A 6,338-nucleotide genomic window follows, 5' to 3' on the forward strand; every position below is an offset into this window, starting at 1 on the left:
TCTCCTGAACCTGCACCAGGCGGGGCAGGACCCCAGCAGGTGCTTCCTCTGGAGGAGAAGTGTCTGTGGGGAAAAGGCAGCTCCCACTGAGCACAGAGACCTCCTGCCAGCACCGGCCTAGGCACTTCATGTTCCCGAGATTTCACTCCCACCAGGGCCCTGGGCGAGGGGAGCTGTTACTCCTCTTCCTGCTCACGAGGAGCCCGAGGCTCGGAGAAGTGGTGATGTCTAGAGTGGGAGCCAGATTTGAACAGAGGCCGTCAGGAACCTGAGCTCTTAACCACACTGCGACATCCGCGAGGGAGGGCGGGGAGGAGGGAACAGCCAGGGCGCGAGAGCCAGACCGAAAGAGAAGCACACGGAGAGAGTCGCCTGTGGGTTTGAGGAGGAGAGCACTCCGGCTCTAAGAGGCAAGGCTGGCACGTGCCAGCCTGGGTGTGGGTTGGGGGATGGGAGCGAGTACATGGCCGAAGACGGGTGCCGAGCCTGTTTCAGGGGCTGCACAAACATGATGCCCTGGAATGGTACACCCCCCGCAGCAGCCGGGTGGGACAGACTACCCCACCGCCACCCAGCCACCATCAGAGCCAGGGTGCCTGGGCACCTCTGAGCCCCCCACCCCCGCCTTCTCACGGCCACCCCTGCCCCCCACACACACAGGCTCCCCCAGGCTCTCTGGCCTCGGTGTGCAGTTCTGGCCTCTGTGGCTCCAGGCCTACCTTCTACTTATTCCTGGATGTCGGAAACCTCCTGGCTCCCTCCTGGACTCCACTGATGCCTGCGGGTCCCCATCTCAGTTCTTATTTCTCTTCTGACTCCTCTACTCTCTCTACCCTCCACATACCCCCGACTCTGTGCCCAACACAGGATTTGGCTGGCAAACAGTGATGCTCAATAAATGTTTGATGAGCTCAATTCACCATCAACTTTAAAGACCAGGCCAATAACTCTTAGTCCTTTCTTCAGGCTGCACAGATACCTGTCACACACACCCTTTCCCCGCCCCAGGCCAGAGGGGACGAGGCCAGGACATTCCCACAGCCTCAAAGAACTTCAGCTGCGAACAGCCTGCCCAGGGAACAGCAGCGCGAAGGACGACTGGTTCATTCCCTAGCTCCTGGTGCTTCCAGAGAGGAATGGTGGGAGGGCCTGGAGGCTCCAGCCTGCTTCTGCTGGGTGACTTGGGCAAGCCATCACCCTCTCTGGTAACCTTGTCAGAAGAAAGGCAGGGGCCAGGGCAGCTGGGAAGGGGCTGGGCCGGCAGGGGCACGAGGTGGGGCGCACAAGGAGACGCTGATTCAGGGGATTGAGCAGTGGCGGCGGCAGGGTGGACGCGGTGTTTGGACAGCTGCAAGTCCTTAACGGGGATTTCCCCCCTTTTCAACAAATCCCCGTAAAACAGCATTTTGTCCAAGTCAGCGTTTTGTGGCAGCCTGGGCCTCCTCCTGGGCCGGCCAAGGAGGCTGGCTGGGAGCGGGTAGTGCTCTGGGGGTCTTTCAGACCACGGTGGGGGAGGAATAGGTCCCGGGCAGGAATAAGTGGTATGAATGCAACACCCCCCGCCCAACTACACACACACACACACACACACACACACACACACGACTTGCGGCTGCAGGAGTGGACCGGGCACCAGCTAACTGTGACCCCTCTCCTCCAATCTCCTCAGAGGGTCCTGTCCCAGGGGTGACTAGCAGAGGGGGCCCAAGTGACCCTATGGAATTTCGAGGCCCGCATATTCCCTACCCCATTTCACAGATGAGCTCTCATAGGCCCAGATGATAAAGGGGGCCGGAGGGAGGGGGCTCCCAGTGGACAGTGCAGAGGTGTGGCTGGTGTGGCCCTGGTAGCCCCCTCCTGGGCGGGTGGACGGACCACCGTCCTGCTCAGGTCCTTCAGCTCCAAGCCCGGGACCCCAGACGGGCAGGCGCTGCAGCCGAGGGAGCAGTGGGGAGCGCTCAGGCAGCCCCAGGGCCTGGCCAAGCCACAGGTATGTTATGAGACGCTTCCTGTTGTGGAGACATTTCTGCGGGATCGGGATCGGCTGCCCCGCTTGCTCCCCGTGCCTCCTGTCTCGCTGCTCTCCCAGCCTGCTCTCTGCTCTCTCCCTGGGTCTCTGCCCCTGACCAATTTCTCTCTGTGTTTCTGTCTGTCTCTCTCCAGCCCTGTCTCTGCCACCTCAGCAGGTGAACAGCATTTCTTGCTCAGTCTCCCCCTCTCCGGGGTCCATCCTGGGAGTCCCTAAGGCCCTGGCAGCCCCTGGACGCCCCTTCAAGCACAGCTACTTACCAGCTGGTGATCTTGGGCAAGTGAATTAACCTCTCTGAACCTCAGGGTCCTCATCTGTGAAAGGATTAACTGAGACGATCTGAGCGACAGCACCCCCAGGTGTGCTGCCCTGTCCTGCTACCCTGGTGGCCAGGAAGTTCTATCTTCAGTCTAACCTCAGTTCCTCCTGCTATAAAGCAACATCTCCTCCAACTCTTACAAAACTCAGGTGACTTGCTGCCAAAGGCCAGGACCTTGTGAAAGTTCCCTAACATTAATTTCCTGGCCTTCTAGGCCTTTTCTCAGACTACTTCTGAGATGAAACTGACCAGGGTCACATGGGCTGCTCAGGACCAGGATGGAATTATGGATCTTGGAGAGAAACAGAGACACTGCCCTCCTTGCCCACTGGGCAGGATGCCCACCCACAAATGCCTAACTGGGCAGCTCCAGACTTCTCCAGGGTTCCTGAGCCCCCAGCCCCCACCTCTCTCCCAGCTTGGGAAATTGGAGAGCCTTTCCCCGCCCTCCCGCCCTCCTTTACCGAGTCTCAGCTGAAGGAGGTTCTGTCTCCCGCTCAAGGCCCAGGCCCCTCCACACCTCTTCCTCAGGGCCTCTCGCTGTCCATGGGTGCCTCCCTCCCCTCCCCAGCCTCCAGCCCCTCCAGCCCATGTCCGCACAGGCCTAACTCCTCCGCCGGCCCCCAGCCACCCTCATCTCTTTCCAGCCTTCTCAGCCAAGCTTCTTGAAAGCATGTCTTTACCCCTCAGTCCCACTCGGGCTCACTCCCACCCTCTGACCCTGGTGCTTCCTTCCCTCCAGCACTGAATTCACCCTGGGACCCTGCTCCCCTCCTTCCTGGGAAGGTTCCTCCTGGAATTCCCATCTGCCACTCTGGCTCCGGCCTCATCTCTCCTATCTCCATGTTCCTCCTGCACTTTGCAGCTCACACCCATCCCACCATCAGGGACTCCCCCATCTGTCTGGGCTGCCACCACTGCCCTGAGCCCCGACTCTGTGCTCAGTGATGAGCAGAGCAGGTTCGCCTGGCCGGCCCTCAGAGACCTGCACCCAAACTGCTATCACTACTTGCTTCTCCCCTACTCCCAGGTGCCCAGGCCAGAAACCCAGGGCACTTCTGACCTTCCTTCCTTACACGGCAGTCAGGAGTCCCTCTAGCTGGTGTAAGGCCTTAGCACAATAGAAAAGGCCGCTCTCCCTCCTGCCAACTCAGGCCCCACTCACTGCCTTTCCCGGGTGTCCTGTACGGGAGCCAACTGCATAACTGCACGTGACAGCCCCATTCCTTCACCCTCACCCCCCAATCCAACCTGTCTCCCCTACTTCTCTCACTTCTGTTCCCTCTCCTCTTCCCGCAGTCTCTGCCTTAATATAGACCTTGCACTCTCCCAACACGCAGCCCAGAGCCTAGCACGTCCCCGCCACTCCATAAAGATTTGTTCAATGAGATGGCTACATCCTCCCCTGGACTGTCACAGTAGCCTGTCTCCCACCCCTCGCCCTCAGCGTCTCTGTTCTCCCTGACACATCCTGTAGGTACCGCAACAGCACTTCTCAAATGTCAGTGTGCACCAGACAGGTGGCTGTGGTTTGTTTTGTGAGTCCTCACCCAAGGACATTTTTTTCCATTGATTTTTAGAGAGAGCGGAGGAGAGGGAGGAAGGGGGAGAGAGAGGCATCGATGTGAGAGAGACACATCAGTTGGTTGCTTCCCACATGCGCCCAGACCGGGGCCAGGGATCAAACCTGCAACCCAGGCACATGCCCTTGACCAGGAATCGAACCCCGTGACCCTTCAGTGTGCGGCCAATGCTCTAACCACTGAGGCACAGTGGCCCGGGCGCATCAGACAGTTTTTTGAAACACAGGTTCTTAAGCACCACCACCCTCAGGGATCCTGACTCAGCAGGTGTGCGGCAGGGCCCGGCATCTGCGTCTCTAACAGCTCTGGCTGCCTGTCTGTGGACTCACTTGGCTCTGCTCTGCCAGGGCCCTCGCCTGCTCTGGATTCTCCAGTGGCTGCCTGATACCAACACAGTAAATCCCATGTTATTCTCCTGGGGCTTCCTGGAGGAGGAGGCAGACTTTAAGCTCTGTAGGATGCGAATCAATTAAGATGGGAGGCGGGTAAAAAGGGTGGAGAGAGACTGATGGTGAGCCCCACAAAGCCCTGAGATCACGACGGGGTGGGGGGTGGAGACACACTAACAGTTACGTGTAAGGGAGCCCTGTGGGTGGGTGTCACGCCCATCTGTGTCCCTTCCTTCCGTCTCTGTCCCTAAATCCAGGTCCAGCTGCCTGTGATCAGACATCTCCTGGTGGGTCTTGCCTCCTACCTCTGTGTCCCGTCCCATGTGTCGGCCGGCCTCTGTGGCCCTGCTTGTCCTTCTTGTCCTCTCCTATATGCTTGTACCGAGATCCCTGTCTGAGTTCCAGGCTCTGTAAACCCCGAGCTGTTGGTCACTTGATGGGACCCTCGGAAAGACAGCATCTATAGCCCCGATGCTCGTGCCACCTTCAGGTCTGTGTCTGACCTGCCTGACGACCCCTGGGCAGCCCCACAAGGTCCGCATGGGGGTTTGTGGGTCCAGTCCCGCGGGATCAATAGGAGACTCTGACCCCCTCAAATCTCAATGTGCAGGTGTGAGGACTGCTCCAAAGCCAAAGAGCTGCCTGGAATCCGGGAGCTGGGGGGGGAAGGGGGCGGCAGGCTGGGCCAGGGCTGCCTGGGGCCGCCTCATCACCCAGAGTTCTCAGCTCTGGGCAGGTGGTGGGACAGGCGGGCCTCCCTACCAGGCTTCACTTCCACCAAGAGTCCCAATGTCCTCGCCTCCCAGACCCCAGGGGACCTCACTTTGGGAAGCAGCATTGGAAGGAGGCTTGAAGGACAGGTCAGAGTTCAACAGGCTCTGGGGGATGACGGTGGAACATTTGAAACTGAGAACAGTGCAAACAGCAGGGCAAGGAGCCTGGGGTGGGTGTACAGGAGGCAGGAACCTATGGGCCAGGGACTCGAGAGAGACTTTGGCTGGAGATAAAACGGGGCTTCACTGACAGGGTTCCTGGAGCCTGGATGAGGGCCATGGACTCGCCCTGGGGGAAACATCCATGTTTAGGGGGTGAGAGGAACCCGCTGCACCCGAGCCCCAGCGTTCTGACAGCCAGACACTCCACACTTCGCAGTGTTTCCTTGTACCCGCCTGCCTGCCTTCGCCTGCATGTGCTCCCTGATTGCCCTTTCTGTCTCTCTCCTCCAGGCAAACATGTTATTCCTCATTTAAGACCCAGTTCAAATGCCTCCTCCTCCAAGCAGCTTTCCCTGCCTCCCTCAGGGAAAACCTTCTCCTCCTAGGCATCTCTCCCCACACCCCCACCTCATCCCTGACTGGGCTTGGCACATAGTAGGTGTTCAATACAGTAGGTGCACAGTAGGTGCTCTGGCTTTAGACCTCTGACTACCCACCTCCCACTTCCAGCCAAGCCTTCAGGGTGACCGCTCACAGGGCCCCTTTTTCTTTGTGGCTCTTCCAGAGTTCTCAGCTCTGGGCTGGAGGGGGCAGGGCTGGACCTCCCTCCCCACAGGCAACTAGGTCCACCACCTGGGCCCCAGCCTCTACCAATCTCTGAGACTAGACACCCAACTAACTCCCCTGGGGAAGGAGCATCTTGGGGCAACTAAGTGACCAGGGAGGTAGGAAGAACTAGATGAGGGCAGATGACCCAGAAGAGGCCCAGCAGTGGGCAGGACCAGGACAACAATGTATCCTCAGGAGGTTGCCAGGGAACTGGCCCTTCCCTGCCCGGGCTCCGGCCTCAGCTGGTGCCATCACTCACTTCCCAGCAGAGGCCCTGAGTTTCTGACCAGGCCTGGACATTGAAGGGTCCCCCCAGGCCCAGCCACCCCCAGGCCCCAGGCCAGGCCAGGCAGGGCCTCTTCACTGCCAATCCCTCGCCTTCTGGTTCACATTTGCAGCCTTTTCCGGAGCGCCACCCGCCGCCCGCTGCCTCCCCACGCCTGCCAAAATTCCTGGGCCTTCGTGGCTTCCCCA

General features: G+C 59.5%; 1 protein-coding gene across 1 annotated transcript in view; it reads right to left on the minus strand.

The window, feature by feature from the left end:
• COL8A2 (collagen, type VIII, alpha 2) overlaps positions 1 to 6,338 on the minus strand; it is a 15,632-nt gene that overhangs the window by 8,903 nt on the left and 391 nt on the right. The gene's annotated exons all lie outside the window — the stretch shown is intronic.

Source organism: Myotis brandtii, unplaced genomic scaffold, assembly GCF_000412655.1.
Source record: "Myotis brandtii unplaced genomic scaffold, ASM41265v1 scaffold274, whole genome shotgun sequence".
Taxonomy (NCBI): Eukaryota; Metazoa; Chordata; class Mammalia; order Chiroptera; family Vespertilionidae; genus Myotis; species Myotis brandtii.